This window comes from Trachemys scripta, chromosome 10, assembly GCF_013100865.1.
Source record: "Trachemys scripta elegans isolate TJP31775 chromosome 10, CAS_Tse_1.0, whole genome shotgun sequence".
Taxonomy (NCBI): domain Eukaryota; kingdom Metazoa; phylum Chordata; order Testudines; family Emydidae; genus Trachemys; species Trachemys scripta.
The window spans coordinates 624511-643792 of record NC_048307.1 but is presented as its reverse complement, the minus strand read 5'-3'; the positions used below and the strand labels follow the sequence as shown (position 1 = coordinate 643792).

The following is a 19282-nucleotide window of genomic DNA, read 5'->3' as shown; positions in this document are numbered from 1 at the left end:
TATCCTCCAAAGCAGTTGCAATCCCTCCCAGTTTGGTATCATCTGCAAACTTAATAAGCGTACTTTCTATGCCAATATCTAAGTCGTTGATGAAGATATTGAACAGAGCCAGTCCCAGAACAGACCCCTGCGGAACCCCACTTGTTATACCTTTCCAGCAGGATTGGGAACCATTAATAACTACTCTCTGAGTATGGTTATCCAGCCAGTTATGCACCCACCTTATAGTAGCCCCATCTAAGTTGCATTTGCCTAGTTTATTGATAAGAATATCATGCGAGACCGTATCAAATGCCTTACTAAAGTCTAGGTATACCACATCCACCGCTTCTCCCTCATCCACAAGACTCGTTATCCTATAAAAGAAAGCGATCAGATTGGTTTGACATGATTTGTTCTTTACAAATCCATGCTGGCTGTTCCCTATCACCTTACCACCTTCCAAGTGTTTGCAGATGATTTCCTTAATTACTTGCTCCATTATCTTCCCTGGCACAGAAGTTAAACTAACTGATGACCAATCGCAGAAGGTCTGAAGGTCGAGCTGAGCACCCAGCAGCTTTTCCAGGCCTTCCCAACACCACCCAGACCACTTTTATTAGACAGTAACCCCACCCCTATCCAGAACTGCGTCACACCACAGAGAGCAACAGAAACGTGCTGCTGGGGGGAAGCAAAAGCCTCTGGACAGACTGATGTCGGGTGGGGCTGGATTTAACCCTTGGAGCAGTCACTAATTCCCATGGGGAAGACTCCAATGAACTGTCTAGTTCAGGGGTGGGCCCCTCAGGGCTTTGGATCCGGCCCGCGGGATTGCCCCCCCGTGGTGCCGCAGACCCCGCACCGCTCTCAGCAGCGGCCAGCACCACATCCCTGCGGCCCCCGGCAGGGGGGCAGAGGGCTCCGTGCATTGCCCTGGCCTCCAGGCACCGCCCCCCACAGCTCCCATTGGCCGGGAACAGGGAACCGTGGCCAATGGGAGCTTCAGGGGAGATACCTGGAGGCGCGGCAAGGGCAGCGCAAGCAGAGCCCCCTTCGCCCCCCACTTCCCCAGGGGCCACAGCACTTCCTGGAGCGGCGTGGGGCCAGGGGCCGGGGGCCAGGGATAGGGCAGGCAGGCAGAGAGCCTGCCCTGGCCCCGGTGTGCACCGCTGCCATCCCGGAGACCAAACCCCTCCTGCACCCCACCTCCCAACTCCCTGCCCTAAGCCCCCTGCCTGCACCTCACACCCCTCCTGCATCTCAACCCCCTATCCTGAGCCCCCTCGTGCACCCTGCACCCCTCCTGCACCCCAACTCCCTGCCCTGAGCCCCCTGCCACACCCCTCCTGCACCCCAACCCCTTGCCCTGAGCCCCCTCCCGCAGTCCACATCCCTCCTGCACCCCTGCCCTGAGCCCTCTCCTGCACTCCACACCCCTCCTGCACCCCAACCCCCTTCCCTGAGCCCCCTCATACACTCCGCACCCCTCTTCTGCCCCAATCCCTTGCCCTGAGCCCCTTCCTACACACTACACCCACTCCCACACTCCGCACTCCCTCACGCACCCCAACCCACTGCCCCGGCTCTGCATAAAATTTCCCCACCCAGATGTGGCCCTTGACCCAAAAAGTTTTCCCACCCCTGGTCTAGTTTCTAAAGATTGGGAAGGGTCCATAGGAGAAGAGGCAGGGTTTCTTCTGGCCTGTGAGAAGAGGGGCAGGTCACAGCTGGCTTAACCCAAGAGCCCTTCCCCATCTCTCCATGCTGCTGGAAGCCCTCTCTCATTTCCTGACAACTCCCCTGATGCCACCTGCCTCTCCAGGTTGCCATGAGAGCTGAGGGCAAGCATCAGGGAAGAGCCAGCAAGCTCAGCTGGGAAGGACTGGTGGCAGCTGGGAGCATGAGTGAGCCATTGGTCTAGAGGGGAGGGAGCATGGCCCAGCAGGGCCGGGGGTGAGAAGAATCTCTCTGGTCAGGGGAGGGAGCAGGGGAAAGCAGGATATACAAGGTACTCTGTGTGGGAGAGGGGCTCAGCAGAGTTTCCCTGCTCCAGCCTGTCAGTGCAGGCACACTCTTCCTATCTGTAGGCATGGAACTGACAAATGCTCCCAGACATCAACAGGAAGCAGTTAATGGGCAGGAGCCATTTTAATTAACTGAATATTGACCCTGGCAGCTGATTATAGAGACTTGGATACATCCAGGTGTCAGTAAATTCTATAGCCAATTGCTCGACCACACTTTGGTTCGTTATGAAATATATTCAAGAGACCAAATAACCAATGTCAGTCAGGTTTATTGCTAAAAGTCAGTAATAATATAGTACAGAAACCAAGGCTCAATTCAATACCAATTTCCAGGAAGTGTCTCATGCACTGTTATTGTATTCACCTTTAAGAACAGCCAAACTGGGTAAGACGCATGGGCCGTCTAGCCCAGCACCTTGTCTCTGGCAGGAGCCAGTGCCAGGTGCTTCTGGCAGTTGGAGGTTTAGAAATACATGAAGCATGGGGTTGCACCCTGACCATCTTGGCTAATAAGACCTGATAAGAGTCCAAAGAAGGCTTGCTCCCAAAGTTACACCCCTAATGCTATCCTTTTTATAGCCAACCTGTTTACAAGTGACAAGGTACTGCAGGCATCATCTGATGCTAGATTTAACCAATCTTCTGTCAGTCTTGTTTTTCTGGTACCACATTGTACACCCCTTAGCTCTTAACAAGAATTTTGGTTATAAATTGGGGACACATCAGTTGGAAGTAACAGAGGAGGAGAAGAAGCTCGGAGTATTGGTTGATCACAGGATGACTATGAGCCGCCAATGTGATATGGCCGTTAAAAAAGCTAATGCAGTCTTGGGATGCATCAGGCGAGGTATTTCCAGTAAAGATAAGGAGGTGTTACTACTGTTATATAAGGCACTGGTGAGCCCTCATCTGGAATACTGTGTGCAGTTCTGGTCTCCCATGTTTAAGAAGGATGAATTCAAACTGGAACAGGTACAGAGAAGGGCTACTAAGATGATCCAAGGAATGGAAAACCTGTCTTATGAAAGGAGACTCAAAGAGCTTGGCTTGTTTAGCCTAACCAAAAGAAGGCTCAGAGGAGATATGATTGCTCTTTATAAATATATCAGAGGGATAAATATCAGGGAGGGAGAGGAATTATTTAAGCTTAGTACCAATGTGGACACAAGAACAAATGGATATAAACTGGACATTAGGAAAGTTAGACTTGAAATTAGACGAATGTTTCTAACCATCAGAGGAGTGAAGTTCTGGAACAGCCTTTCAAGGGGAGTAGTGGGGTCAAAAGACGTATCTGGCTTCAAGACTAAGCTTGATAAGTTTATGGAGGGGATGATGGTATGATGGGATAGTCTAATTTTGGCAATTAATTGATCTATGATTATTAGCGGTAAATATGCCCAATGGCCTATGATGGGATGTTAGATGGGGTGGGATCTGAGTTACTACAGAGACTTCTTTCCTGGGTGCTGGCTGGTGAGTCTTGCCCACATGCTCAGGGTTAAACTGATTGCCATATTTGGGGTCGGGAAGGAATTTTCCTCCAGGGCAGATTGGCAGAGGCCCCGAGGTTTTTCGCCTTCCTCTGCAGCGTGGGGCACGGGTCACTTGCTGGCGGATTCTTTGCACCTTGAGGTCTTTAAACCACGATTTGAGGACTTCAATAACTCAGGCATAGGTTAGGGGTTTGTTACAGGAGTGGGTGGATGAGATTGTCCTGCGTTGTGCAGGAGGTCAGATTAGAAGATCATAATGGTCCCTTCTGACCTTAAAGTCTGTGAGTCTATGATGGAGAATCCACCACAGCCTGAGGTGAGCTGTCCCCGTGGTTAATTCCCCTCCCTGTTAAAAACTGGTTTCTTGTTTCTAGTGTGAATTTGTCTCATTTCATTTCCAGCCACTGGATCTCGTTCTGCCTTCGCTATATCAAAGAACCCTCTCCTGTCAGAAACCTCTCCCCCGTGTTGGTACCTGTTGACCTTGATCAAGTCACCTCTTACCCTTCTCTTGACTCATCTTAACAGATGGGGATGGCAGCCCAGACAGCCATCAGCTACTGGTGGGACAGAACCAGGCAGGCAAACCCAGCTGGGTTTGAATGTACATGGCCAGCGCCTCTGGACTGCTGCGTAGCCTGCCATCTATACATGCAGCTACGCAAGAGTCGTGCGTTGGGCCAGTTCCCAGCCCTGCCCCAGCGGGGCTGAAGTGGGCTGACGAGGAGCTGGGCAGCTCATTCGAATGCCTTGGGTGATGTGGAGAAAGTGCATCCTGGGTCTGGGAAATCATCATCCTCTTACAAGGGGCACTACCTCGCTCAGGGCACACGGGAGGTGCACTGGGCTCTGCGCACGCTCGGTGGCAGTGGGGCTCCCGTCACACTTGTCAGTTCTGTGCAGGGCTCTCACGCGCTGGCACATGGGTCACTATACGTTTCTGCTTTTCCAGTTGTACTTTACACCAGCTCTGGGCTTTCGCTTTCTTTAAGATCTTAACTTTTATTTTGCCATATTCATTTTAGATATCAATCAAGTCAGGTTGCCGTTGAAATTAGCAGAGATTATGGCTTTAATTAACCCTCCCCCGTGACTTTATAATTTCATGACTTTTAGGCTCTGCTTAGAACTGGCTGTAATTTTTAACAGACAGAGTCTGAACTGAGTCTCTAACAAAAGCCCTGTTCTCCGTCTCTCTCTCCCAGACCATCCACACAACATTCTCCCCACCATGGAAGTGCTGGTTCTTTCCAGTCACTCCTCTCTGCAACGTACGGAGATTCCCTAGTGCCGGGAAACATACTAATACCTAGCAATGATCCAGTGATAACTAACTAGTCCTCAAGTCCTCTGTGCAGGAGGGAAGGCTCATTGTTCCCATTGTATAGATAGAGAAAGTGAGACAGCGAGGCAATGTGACTTATCCAGGGTCACCCAGAGAGTCACTGTGTCAGACCAGGAATTAGAACCCAGGAGTGCCTGGCTCCCAACTTGTACTTTAACTGACAGGCAGAATCCTTCTCCCAGCAGCAGAACTGTAAAGCGCGGGGCCCAGAAAACACACCCAGTTGTTGTTCTCGCATTTTCTGAAAATATGTTTACCATTCGAAGAAGTTTAAAGCTTTGTTGCGCTCCCACAGGAAACACCATTTAAAGTTAACATTTCACATGTAACAAACCATAGCAAAACATCAAAGCCTCCTGCACCAATGAGACAGACTTGGAAAATTCAGTCACTGCTGGGTAAATCTTCACATGGTGCAGACATGCCCCATGAGGCTCTTTGTTTATGTACCTCAAAAGCAAGTCTCATTTGTCATCACTAGTGCAGCCAGACATAACGCCACTGGTTTCTCGTCAGGGGTACCATGTCTGCTTACGCAAGCAGTGAGTCTGGCCCATGTGGGGGGGTAGCTTCCAATATCAACAACAGCTCCTCATCCCATATGCCCAATTTCCAAGTTATTTAAACTTCAGAACTTACATCCCCAGACATTTTACTTTCTAAAACAGAAAAGGATTTGACCCCCAGACGGAATGGGTGGGATTCCTTGGTTTGTCGTGAGGGTGCTGGGGAGAATTTGCCAGCATACTTCATTCCTTACAAGCCTGAGTAATGGTACAGGATTGCAGATGTCTGAAGCCAGCATGGTGGCCCAGTCTCTCAGTTTTCACTTTGTAAATTGCACTTTATGGGTCTCTAATTACATTGGAGCAAATTGCATTGTTAATATATTAAGCTAAAACTGTTTAATTAGGTTACTCATAATCATTTCTGAAAAGTCAAATTTAATAACAACTGAACATATAACTATTAGAAAAAATTGTAATGTTTCAGGTTTGATTGCACACAAAAGTTAATAGTTAATAAATTCACACACCAAAATTATTCCAATACATAAGCTCTGAGAAGACTCATTTACATATCCGGAAACAATATTTGCTTTAATTATTTTAGTTTAATAGTGTGTCTACAGGAAACCTCATTAGAAATCAACAACAGACAAAAACCGCACAAATATCCTCCCCTCGAAACAATCAGGTGCCTGCTAAAAGATCTGCAGTATTCTTCTCCGCTTCGAGGGGCTGAATCTAAGCAGCGAGGTTTGCTGAAAGGGTTTGGCTTCATCAGGAAAGCAGTTGCATGTAGCCAACTTCCTAAACTCCACCTTTTCCTAGTGCAGATGCAAAGTAACAGCTTCAACTTGATTTTAGCTGGTTGCATCATAGCCTAGAATGCAACCAGCTAACGGCGTTACCTTGCATTTAAACTAGAAAAAAGGCCAAGTGTGGGTCAGGCTTTGCTAGACACAGCTCTGTTCCTCAGGTCCCATGGAACTCTCCACTATAAAGGTAAAGCTCATGTGGGCAGCAGACAGAACTGCCTCAGGGCCAGTCAGACTGTGGAACAAACTCCCCCAGGAACATCACAGACCTTGCCACCTTCTGCTCCAAGGGCAAGGCGCATTTCTTGGACCTGCCATCTCTAACATAAACATATAGCAACAGGTATATTTATGAAACACAAACTCTAAAGCCCTATCAAAGCCACATTCCACGTGCTTCTCCCCATGGGGAGATGAGAACAAACGACAGTCTCATTGCTGAATGCACTACTGCAAGGGGCTCAGATACCATGCTGTCAGGAGGAGTGTAAGCAAAGGGGTTCACGCAATGTAGGAGCACCTCCTTGTGGCCAGGTATGGCACAGCAGCTCTCTCCCCATAGGACGCCCCCCTGCCGACAGTCAATCAATCGCTGCGGTGGTCTCTCTTCCCACAACCCCACCCTCCAGCCAGGTCATGCTTTAGTCCACCCCTTCTGGGGTAAAAGAGTCCATCCAAGCTATGGTCCCATGACCTTACAGCAGGTCTTCTGGCTGTCTCTGGGCTCCATGGTGCTTAGACCCCTTGCCCCAGAGGGTTTCACCCCACCTTCCTCGGCGGCTGGTAGGAAACCCAGGCCCTCTCTCTACTCTGGGTTCCAGCCCAGGGACCCTGTACCTGGCAGCCCGGGTAGCCCTCAGACTTCTTGCTGCCTCTCTGGGCTACTTCCTATCTCTTCTATCCCCCAGAAAGTGACAGCAGATCCTCTCCCTGCAGCCCCCTTCTGCTACAAATGTCCCCTCTTTATAATAACCAGCCTGCTTGTGCCCCACTCAGCTTCATGAGCAGATAAGCCTGGCTCCCCTCCAGGTGCAGCCACATAACAGAATTGGCCACTCCGGCCCCCATTAATCCATTCAGTGCCTGTGTGGGGCACACACCGCATCACAGAACCTGAATCGAATCAAATGTGTTAGCTATGCCCTTCCTAAGCTCAACCTCCTTTCCCAGTCAAGCATAAACCTGCCTAAGCAGGGAATGACTCTGGGGCTCTGCCCACCCTGCTCTGGTGAAATGAGACCAGCTTCTTTGAACTTCACAGGGAAAGAGCTAATTTTCTGCAATTTGTCACTTTTTAGGGCCAGCTCCTGCCCCCTCTTCTGGGGTTGCATGGAGGCCTAGACCAGATGTTGACTGATTAACTTGCATTAGGGTAGCACCTAGAAGCTCCAGCAAACATCAGGCCCCATAGTGGGGTGCTGCAAAGACACAGTGAGAGACAGTCCTTGCCACAAAGAGCTCAGTCTGACTAGTCAAAACAGACCCAGGAGGGGAAGGGCTGGAACGTACAAGGAGGGCACTGGTTTGGAAGAGTCATGCAGACTCCACAAGTTAGGGTTGCCAGGCATCTGGTTTTTGACCGGAGCGCTCAGTCGAAAAGGGACTGCTGACCGGGCCATTAAAAGTCCAGTCGGCGGCGCAGTGGGGGTCCGGGGCTAAGGCAGGCTCCCTGCCTGCCCTAGCTCCACGCAGCTCCCGGAAGTGGCCACCAGGTCCCTGCAACCCCTAGACCCCGGGAACCGCGACCAATGTGAGCTGCAGGGCAGCGCCTGCGGGCACGAGGGCAACGCACGGAGCCTCCCTAGCTGCCCACACATCCACGGGCTGCAGGGACCTGGCAGCCACTTCCAGGAGCTCCAGTAAGCGCCACCAGGACCCCTCACCCCAAACCCTCTGCCCCAGCCCCGAGCCTCCTCCTGCACCCCAAACCCTTCATATATGGCCCCGCCCCAGAGCCCACACCTCCAGCTGGAGCCCTCACTCCCCCTGCACCCCAACCCCCTGCTCCAGTCCAGAGCCCCTTCCTTCACCCCAAACCCCTCATCCCCAGCCTCACCCCAGAGCCCACACGCCCAGCCAGAATCCTCACCCCTCCCATACCCCAACCCCCTTCCCCAGCCTGGGGAAAGTGAGTGAGGGTGGGGGAGAGCGAGCGACGGAAGGAGGGGGAATGGAGTGAGCAGGGGCGGGACCTCGGAGAAGGGGCGGGGCATGGGTGTTCAATTTTGTGCTATTAGAAAGTTGCCAACCCTACCACAAGTTTGGTCTTTTATCTCCTATCTGAGTGGGTTTTACTAAGTTACGGCAGCGCATGGCTGGGACGGATTCGCTAAAAGAAGAACAAAGGAACGGGGCTGGAGGATGGTGCAGGCCACAGGGGCAGGTGGAACTAGGCTGATGTGAACAAGTCGTGAATGGGAGGGGCTTGTTGGAGCCAGCAGCCAATCAGCAGATGAGATAGAAGGTTTGGGGTCACTCCACAGACAGCAGCTCGATGACATCATCGGTGTCCTACGGTCGCTGGTAAACTGTTACTGCAGCTGCTCTGCTGACTTCAGCCTCTGTTCCTCTTCCCGTTTTCCCTTGTGCCCCCGTGGCTGGGGGGAAGGATGACACGTGGGTCCTCTCCCAGGGTTCCTGCAGGGGGGCTCCCTGCATGACCTAGGTCCTTGGAAGGCCTGGAGGAAGCACAGGCCCCCTGGATTCATCTGCCCCACAGCGGAGGAGTGTGATGCTACTGCTACTCTGCAGCCTGGGGAAGAAGATTTTCTCTCCTCCCTGGCCTCAGGCTGGACACTGGGGTCATGGAATTTGTCTTCATTGTCCCTGCTTCCAACCAGAGACTGCCTGACTGTGCTAATGAACCAGGATACAGCCAAAGCTGTGAGAGCTCCTGAGTTCTGGCACCGGAAACTTCAGCCCATGTATGTCTGCCATGCGTGATCTATGATTCCATCTGCCTCCTGCTGGGGTCACAGACGGTAACAGTAACTGCAGGGAGGCCTCCATCACCATCTGTGCCAGTCAGAGGTCTCTCCCTCCAGGCTTATGGGCGACTTGGGCAGGGGCTGCAGATAACAGAGTGGCTGCGCCTGGTGTAGGAAGGTGCTGCCATCCATCAGTCTTGAGGCTGCTGGGAAGCAGGTAATTAAAAGCAAGAAACGCATGAATCGATGCAGGAAAAGGCTGCAGAATCACTAGGAGTCCTGACCATGCAGGTTCTGGCCTCCTTCAGCCTCCTCTGATGGGACTCTGAGCTCTGGCACTGCCTATCTTCCTATCTTTTCAGGATCCCACCACACTGTCCTCTTGTTGCAGCAGGCGTGGCTCTTCCTGGCGTTCATCTCATTCTTCCTTCCCTGCTTTTAAAGATGCCTTAGCCCTTGTTCCATCACAATGACTCGGCCCCTATTTACATCCTTCCCTTCCCCTTTATGTTTTTGCATTAAATCCCCTTGGATTTTCAGCAGTAGAGTTAGGGAGGCCAGTTTGGTTATGATGCTCTTGTTGCATTGTACAATGCATTACTCTCCTTTAATTCCATTTGTGCAGCGCCTTGAGGACGTGGAGAGGAGGAGCACGCTTTAAAAATCAAATTAGGAATCATTATTACTAACCTTCCTGACCTGCTACTTTTAGGTTGTGCTGCTGCCTCATTAACCCAAAACTGAACTAACTTAACGTGAGTGATTTAATCCACACAAGGCAAAAATTGGACTGTCCTCACTTGAAGCCAGTGCAGAGCAAAGCAGGAAAGTGAAAACCGAGCCAGATTCTCATCTGGTGTCAATCATCCTCGCCCCATTGAATTCAGTGGAGTTACAACAATTTGTTCCAACGGTGGCTCTGCCCCAACAGCCATTGAAAGGAACTGGCTGCATTCACATAGTCTCGTTTGATTTAAAAAAACAAAAGGAAAGAACTGCAAGTAGCATATTGAGCTTTAGAGGATGACAACAGACCCAACATGCTTAAGCAAGATGACACAAAAAGTTCCCAGATGTCATCATTGTCAGTCAAGGCATTTCATTTGATTTCCCCAACAGAGATCTCTAGTTAATCTGTGTTGCATTGTGCGGGATTCTTCACTTCTCAGAAGGGACCAAGTTCATCTAGCACTGCATCAGCCATTTCATTCTCCAAGAAAGCAATAAGGGTCAGAAAGCGCCAAGAGGAAAGCTAAGCAAAGCCAGCATCCCTCACAAAGGATAACATGAAAACCCCAAATCTTCTAAGATTTACAGTTCTCTAGTCACAAACCTTTTGGGTCCACCAGCTAGGTTCCAATTGGAACTAGCAACAGCCGTGTCACAGAGGTTGGCCTTACACTTGGAGTTACTGCTGAGTTTGACATGCCCTGTAGGTAAAAAATATGAATATGAAAAAATCCCAATAACTAAATCTTTCAAAGGACAGGGCATAACCAATAAGCAAAATAACAATTACACTAAGTGACATGGACAGTGCTCAGAATGCAGGTACTCAATTATTACTGACCTGCATTGCCTTTCATTTCTGCACCTGAGCATAAGACCCCTGGGACTGTGGACGGAGTCATGGCCTGATTCCATTCTCCAAGAACAGCTCACCTGAACAAATCTGCAAAAACTACAAGTGTCTTCTTTAAGCATTCAAGTGGCAAAGAAATAAAGCCCAGCCTTGCTGGAATACAGATTACCAGCCGCCCTTCATGCTTTGGGGTTATTTAAAATAAAACAGAACGGTACAGATGGGTGTTTTTCTCATGAATAAATGTATTTGTGGACCTGAAAGGCAGGTACTATCTGCTTTCTGCACTAACAAGGTTACCAAATTAACCCCTGGGACACTGGTGTTATCCAGATGGCCAATCCCATCATTAGGCATCCAAATTATAGGAGTCAGAGGTGGAAAAGATCTACTAGTTCTGAGTTACATCTAGCCCATCCCCACAGGCTCAGACATTGTTAGTGTGGTAGCAGCTCCTGGACAGAAGAATAGTGCAGGTCTGTGGGGTTGCATTTGGGCACAGCACTTCTGAAGGGGGCTTGGGGATTCTGACAGACCTTTGCTGTTGCTTAGGGCCTGAGGGTTGTGGTGACGGGAAAGGAAATTGGGGGATTCCCACAAAAATAGACTTTTAATAATATATAGCTGGACTCAGGATTTTTTGCATACTGCAGCTGCAAATGCCTCAGTCAAGAAATCAAAAGCGCTATGGAGAGTCACAGGGAATCTGCAGTCATAAGGTTTTGTTTGGCTACGTTGATCTAGAAACTTGGTTCAAACTAATTTCCCTGTGTGTAAAGCCAAGGGACTTGCATTGCTCTGTGGGGAGGGGTTTATCACAGAGAACACAGCTACTTCAGCTCATTCCACCCAAAAAGAACACAAGGATTGACACCTCGGACGCTTCATGTTGTCAGGCAACATCATCAGTCCAGGATTTTTAACTCATTATTCAACCATGACTTGCTGCAGGAATCAGTGAGTGACACTTGCCCAGTATTTCCATGGCATGCGCCCCCTTGTCAGCTGCCAGGCCTCAGCACGGAAAACACACAGGAGCTGGAGCGAATGATCCTGGCTGAGAGAAAAGCAGCTGAAATGTCTATAATGAAAATGCAGTGTTTAAAACACGCTTTGAAATTGTTTCCATTTCTTTCCAGCCTACACTAAAAATCGTTATTTTTAGCACCAGCCCTTTGATTTAATTTTTTAATTGCTTGTAAAACTAAGAATAATGGTAATGTCATGACACCTCGCCCAGCTTGGCAAAAGGGGTAGAGACTGCTTGTTTAGCTAACCAATTGCAGATGGGAATGAGAATGTGCTGCCAGGATGGTAGGGTGTTTCAGGCAGGTAGCTCACCTCTGAAATACAGGCTGGGGCTCTGGAAAGGGTCTAGTTAGGCACGGTGCACTATTCGCTCTATAGAACAGAACAGACTCGCATTCGGATTGTGTGCTGCTGCACAGGCTGTTATGCCAACAATGTGACAACTGCCAAGTCCCAAGCTGCAACTGCACTTTGATCTCTTCACTCCCAAAAACGCTGGGCCTAGCGACACAGCGTTGGAAAGAGCATCTCTTCCCTTTCCTCTGACCTCACTTCCACAGTCAAGAGCTTCCCAGGTTAGTAGCCAGAAACTCATATACATGATCTTCGATGCTAGGTCAGTTATGAGCTGAGCCAGCATCAGGTTTCTTCTGAGCACGTGGGTACTACACTGGCTGAACAGTATTCTGCAAGAACACCCAAAGTCCATGCCTGCTGCTCTCCTCCAGGAGGGTTTGGTCCATAACTATGCAGACTGTAAGGTCTGTGGGGCAGCAACCATGTGTTTCATACAGGGCCAAGCACAATCAGTGCTTAACGAAGACACGATAACTGTGGTGCAGGCTTAAGAGCTGGGCCAGGAGAACTGGATGCCTCCTCCTCTTACTCTGTTTGCTTCCCGGGCGGATGTGTTGCAGTTTAATGAGTGTGCTGTACTCTCTCTCATGTGAGCTTTGTTTTACTCAATTCAGTCGCCATTTGAGAGGGGGAGAGGGCAGGCGCTGTAGAAACCCTGGGCGCAGACACTCCCAGTGAATGGGCTATTCCTGACAATGGCCATTCCAGGAGCTGTAAGGAAAGATGGAAAGCAGAGACTCACATGGTTCTTGTGATACTGTCACAATCTAAAGTACTCCAGAACCCGTAGCTCACATTCAGATAGAATCCTCTCCTGCTACCCAAATCACGAGGCAGGGAAATCTACTCAGTGCTGGGCAGACAACAGCCAGGGCATGCAACTCACCCAGCTGTCCCACAACACAAGCACTTGGATTGAGGCACCGTCTCTTCTGTTTGCCCCACTCTTCCCTGTCTTGTGGCTAAGCACCGTCTGAATAGGGATGAACGCTGTGTAACTTCATAGTTGGAAAGCCTGGAAGGGCAGGAGAGAATCGCCACTTGCTGCGGTGAGGTGCCAGAGCTGCTTGGCACGTGGAAGCTCATGGAAGGTGTACAAACTGTCATTATCCTTCTTGGAAAACTCATTAAAAGAACGGCCTAATCATTGTGATTCCCACTTGTATTACTTGTAATAACATTAATCCTGATCGGCCATCCACAGTAATACCAAATGAGCTAAAGTTCTTCTCTAGGATTTCCCCTGCAAGTTAGCATTACGGGCTTGTTGTAAGTGTATGTCCATCCTTGCTTCCAATGATGAGGAGGAAAACCGTTCCCCAAATCAGAGGATTAACTGAAATAACCCCTTCATCTGGGTCTCCCAGGTGACTAGTCTCTCAGTGAGAAAGCATCTTATATTTTTTTAAATTGTAAGCTTCTTGGGGCAGAGATTCTATTTAGTCTTGCACACAACTGAGCGCATTGTCAGCGCTTAACAATCTATGCAGTAAGATTTCAGGATTGTCACTCTGAACCCTAGAATGTTTGTTGAGTCAGTGTGGAGGGACAGAACCAGCTACAAGCATGCTTGAGGGCTCTTTTGTTCAGAATATCACCAGGCTCAATCATCACTGGGATTTGCAGTCTGTTACCGTTCATTTTTTAAATTCTCACCCATTTTGCCTCTACGAGTTACACCCATATGGTGTATGGCTGTAGAAAGGCATGTACCTATGCCATGCCAAGAGTCCTAGACCATTGTGATATCAGAAGTAACTCACCAATCACCACCCTTGCCCTACAGCTAATCTGAATGCAACAATTTCATTGTTGTCTGAGGCAGACTGTACAGATGGTGGATAACTTGGTCCAAATGCCTTCAGCTACTAGTTAATAATATGTTCACAAACCTGAAGACACAAAACTTGTCTGATGAACTGGGTAGATTCCTAAACAGAGGGGAGATAGTGAAAAGTGCAAAGAGAAGAGAAGTATAAGAGCTATGGGAAAGATGCAAGACTTGGCTAATATGTTACTGGTTAATTAGCTTCTACAAGAGCCAAATCCTTCATTCTGTGGCTCTGAGCAGCTTTGCCTCCTGGCTACTGCTGTCCCTTCTTGCCAAAGATGGCGGCTATTTGTTTATTGTGGGATTCTGCACAGTCTCTGAGGACAAGAGAGCAAAAGATAAATATTGGCTCAAGAAAAAGAAGCCCACTTTATTAGTAGTCTTCCACTGCTGATCAGCTACTGCAGCGTGTCCCCACGTACAGCTGACCTGCCATTATCTGCATTGCATCCGTCCAATTCTGAAGAGCAGCTCTTTGGGCAGGGAGACTCCAGGAGCAGCAACGGATCCAATAGGACACACTGCAAAAGCTGGATCTTCGCCCCCCATGACAGCTGCACTGCCAGCTCTTGCCATCCCCCCTGCATATCAACATCTCTTCCATCCTATGGAGAGTGGGCTTTCCCAGGGCCTGGGGCAGGGGAGACTGTGCCTGGACATCGCCCTGTCCCGAGTACTGATAATAGCACTGATCCCTGCGCAGGACAAAGGACATATGGGGACTGGATTTCTTCCCACTTATACCAGACTCTCTCTGTCCAACTGGGATATCGCTGCCCCACCTGCCAGGCCAGAGGCTGCTTGCTGGGACAAGATGCACGAGGGCAGCTGGACAGACCTCACTGAAACACACAGTAAAACCGCACACAACCCTTGAAAATGAGTGACATGGAAAATACTCCTGGAGCCAGCACTTCATCTCCAAGCTACAGGCAGGGCAATGGAAGCCACTGAACACGGTGTGCAGGCAAATGATAGGAACAGCAAAGAGACTCACCCCACTCCTTGTACCTCAGCTAGGGGTAACCTGCAGAGCCCCAAGCAACTATTAGTAAATACACAAAACAACACTGGTGCAAAGAATAAACATCAAGGACCACAGGATTCCTCCCAGCGTTTGCTCTTATGCAGTATTTTCTGTCCCTGTTTTTCTGGCGGAATGTGTAGTTTACTATGCCCCTGTCTGTTGTAAACAGACAGAACGTGCATGCAGCCGGGTTAATGTTGCTGCTGGAACCTTAACTTTTACATTTCCTGACTTTGTATTTTAACTGTGCAGCCATAACGTTCCACTGATGCAGTCTGTTGTGTGTTCGTAACATAGAAAAGAGAAACCAACCGTTTTAAAAGAAAGTCCACTCGGAGCAGGCTGTTTGGGAAATGGTGACAAGCAGTTAAGTAAATGGAAGCTGATATGCGATGTTTCTGTTTTATTAGAAACCATCATACGAGTGCTGCTGATACACACACTTCTTGTAAAATGGCTCTTTGTAGCGTGCCCAGGTGTGAACCATAGGCCTAACTGGCACTGAAAGGGAGGGAATAAAGAGCAAACATAGAAGATCATAAAATATGGTGGAAAATACATTCCAGGAAGCTCAACTTTACTAACAGGTGGGGTTTCCTGTAAGTTTCCTTCTGTTTTCCCATCATGCTGGAGAGAGGAGTAGGACAGACAGCCAGCACATATTGCATTGTGGAATCAGCACTTATTTGCCTGTCAGATACAGCCTGTGGCAAGGTAGCAAACTGCTGGTGAAGGGGATATTTTCCTGTAGTAGCAGGAATGGTGGATAACTCTGTTTGCCCAACCCAGGCATCTTATCACAGAGCCAAGAGTTTTACTACCGATTCCTTCAATGCTCTTTTACATTTCACTAGCTCTGCCTTAGACATGCTTGGAATGTAAAGTACTATTCTCTGTAAGGTAACATCAGCTAACCCATGCTGCCCTCTTCAGGAGCTTATACTAGCGTACAGCATTGTCCCTGTTTTGGAAAATACCTTCAGCAGATGCCTTAAACTAGAACCTCAGGGACCTGGGACTGGCAGTGCAAAGATACTCTTTCCTGCTAAAAGGCTGTGAGACAGAACACTGAGAGTTTCTACCTGAACAATTCCATAGCAACAAATCCTTCTAAAGCCACATCCCTGACACCACTCTAATCCACAAAGTCCAGCAGCTCAAGCAAGATCTGAGGAGCTACACAAGGCGCAGAGAGAAGGATGTTGGATCCTTCCAGGAGCCATGTAGCAGATGCAGCAGAATAGCTTTTTGCTGAATATGATTCATTTACAGTGACTTGCCCCTGTGGCACAGACACAGAATGTACACGCCAAAGGGAAGTGGAGAATCCCCAAAACTCTGATGTTTGTGCTTGATGTAGGGGCCACAAGGTCAAATGAATCAGCACCAACTCTCTACAGCAATGACCAGTACAGTGTTCTAGGAGAGGCCAGAAGAGGTGAAAGGTGGCACCCTGAGCATGTACTAAGCCAGTGAGATACACTCTGTTAAGGATGTGTGGTGAGGCTATAAGTGAGAGCCTGGGGACAGTGGGCACCTGCTACAGACCCATGTGGCCAAAGAACAGCAAGGACAATATGCTCCTGGGCTTCCTTGTGAGATAGCACACGTGGGAATTGTAGCTCCCCAGATATCAACAGAATAACAAATGCAGCCAAACATCTAGCTAGCCCAGCATCTGGCCTGTGCCCCTCACAGTGCTCCAGCCCACCAAAGGGGTTCTTAGGTTCCTAGGGGGACAACTTTAGGGTCCAGGAAGTAGAGGATCCAACTAGAGGGGAACCCATCCTGGATCCACTTCATGCTGATGGGAGGGCACTGCTGAAAATGACCAGGAGCTCGGGGCCAGTGGCTACCAGTGGGTGGACTCCGCACAGCGAAGGACATTGAAAGCAGCAGAACAAGATATGAGATGTTGGATTTCAGTCTAGTAAGCATGTGCAATGGCAGGAATATTAAAATCCACAAGAAGGCTGAAGAGTCCTAGAGGGGATCAACAGATACCCATGAAAGAAGAATGCTGGGAACAGTGGAGGTGCCTCTCCTCAAAGGACCGTAGGGCACAAAGCAGTACCCAGAATGGACATGGAGGAGAAGCCAGGACACACACAAGATCGCTTATAGGGGGAAGGTGACTGCAGAAAAAAGAATGAACTAATGCTGCCAAAGGGAGGGAACAAGAGGAGCTTTTACCAGTATCTTGGGGGGGAAGGGAAGACTAGTGAGAAAGTCACTGATAAAATTTGATCAGTTCATTAAGCATCTTAAAATGACAATATATCACATACATGATTGCAGGGAGCAAAGCCCAGTAGGGAGAGGGGGGCTTGCGGGCTGGACACAGAAGGATTAATCCAGCAATGGGACACCTGGGAGTGACCTACCTGTTGGTTTCTCAGCCAGGGGCTTGTTGTTTATCCCCATGGGACGGTTCAGGCAGAGAGGAAGTGGCAGAGCCGCACGTCAGCCCCAGAGCACCTGGGGAGGGGTGCTAGACTTTGGTACAAGTTGTCCCCTGCAAGCTCACATTCACGAGTCGCTTCTTCAGGCTTGACAGGCAGGATGAATTTATATGAGCCTGATGAGACTTACTCCACTTCCTCCTTTGTCTCTGGCACTGTCTGCCTCCCAGGCACACCTTTGAATTTGGTCCTTATTTATTACCAGCCTCTTCTCCGATTTCAGTCCATAGAGCCTGATGGCCAGTGTTTGTTAGATTTCCTTCCAATAGTATTGTTCAGGCTGAGCGCCTTTGTCCCTAGCACAGAAGGTGAGAGTCAGTTCCCTAGGAATTTAGATGATATTTACAGTTATTTTCCAATATCTAATTTGCCTTTATTTATTTAGGGAGCTATTTCTGCAGGACCCTCACAGCTGAGACACCACACTTCTTTATGGTGAAAGTCCTGAAGGCGGCTGGGGGCTGGGAATTCAGATAGAGATATTACAGACCAAAGTAGTAATTACAACAGTGAATACAGCATTAAGTGAAAGGGAAAACACTGCAGGCAGGAGGAAAAGGAAACATAAATTAGGAACAGTACAATTATCTCCCAGCATTTATAATAATCACACTGAGTGATGGTGGTCTCCTCCTTAGCAAGCGCTACTCTCTGACACCACCACATTCCAGAGAGCGAGCGAGCGTGCGTGTGTGTGTGTAAGGGGTCTGGAAACCGGACCATGCTAAACTATTCCAACAGACTCCACTGTCTGGCAGAAGGGTGCACTTTGCTATGGGGGAACATGGAGTTATAACATCTCCAGCAGCAGACCTGGCATTTAATGAGCATACAGATGCAGGGCCATTTCCTCAGGCTAGTTCCACTGGAATTTGGATGATTTACACCCATTGAGGATCTGGCCTCAAGTCCTCTCTACAGGATGAAAATAATGTTATTTGTAAGGTGCCTCACACTCCCACCACTCCAGGGATAAACAGTGACAGTTCAATCATAACAACAAGCACGGAGGAGAAAACCATCAGACTAGCAGACACACGTTCACGCCTTGTCCTAAACAAAATCTTTCCCTTTCGTGATGACCACAAAGAGTCTTTCAAGCAGCTAGAGATCCAACCACCTTCCCGAGATCTGCTCTGCCCAGACTAGGAGCTCCAGCTGCAGACTGACCAGCGCCCATGGGCTGTGGAGCCGGTGCTCCTGCCAATCCCTCCCTCTGCCTGTGTGATCAGCTGGCATGGACTCCAGCTGAGTTCACATACACACAGTTCACAATTCATTAACTATTTGGTTGCTGGATTAAAAGCACTGTGCAAGTCATATCTCCACTACCCTCCATGCACCAATAACCTCCCCGCATGCCCCACACACAGCAGAGAGGCAGGGTCTGCCCAGGTTAATTCTCTGCACTGGGTTTGGGGGTTTGTTTCTTTCTCCCTTGACACCCAGTTAAACTCTCCATTGCAAAGGGATCTCCACTCCACATAGACTTACTGCAGGCCCAGCCCCTGGCATAGGATGGAGAGAGATGAACCTTCCTCCTCCCCAGGGAGCAGAGAACTCGGCCCCCGCACCCAGACGGAGCGTCCCACAGCTTAGCAGCCTGTGACAGCAGGACAAGGTACCTGTCACTCCATCACCTCATTACTTGGAGCAACAAGGCAGATTATTGAATCAGCCCCCCTCCCCAGCCAGCCGTGCGAGGGGACTCAGCCTCCCCTCCCCAGCCAGCTGTGTGAGGGGGCTCAGCCCCCCTCCCCAACCCACAGCCAGCCGTGCGAGGGGGCTCAGCCCCCCCTCCCCAACCCACAGCCAGCTGTGCGAGGGGGCTCAGCCCCCCCTCCCCAGCCAGCCATGCGAGAGGGCTCAGCCCCTCCCCCCAGCCAGCCGTGCGAG

At 49.5% G+C, this 19282-nt stretch overlaps 1 long non-coding RNA gene across 17 annotated transcripts in view; it reads right to left on the bottom strand.

The window, feature by feature from the left end:
* LOC117883594 overlaps positions 1-19282 on the bottom strand; it is a 92903-nt gene that overhangs the window by 41676 nt on the left and 31945 nt on the right. For 10 of the 17 annotated variants that reach the window (XR_004647340.1, XR_004647342.1, XR_004647341.1 and 7 more), the window contains 3 exons: positions 17309-17682; positions 10669-12777; positions 10432-10528 (listed from right to left, as the gene is read on the bottom strand). This is a non-coding gene — a long non-coding RNA (uncharacterized LOC117883594). Of the gene's footprint in view, positions 1-10431; positions 10529-10668; positions 12778-17308; positions 17683-18880; positions 18990-19282 lie in introns of all 17 variants that reach the window. The other 7 variants (XR_004647333.1, XR_004647334.1, XR_004647328.1 and 4 more) reach the window with 7 other exon arrangements.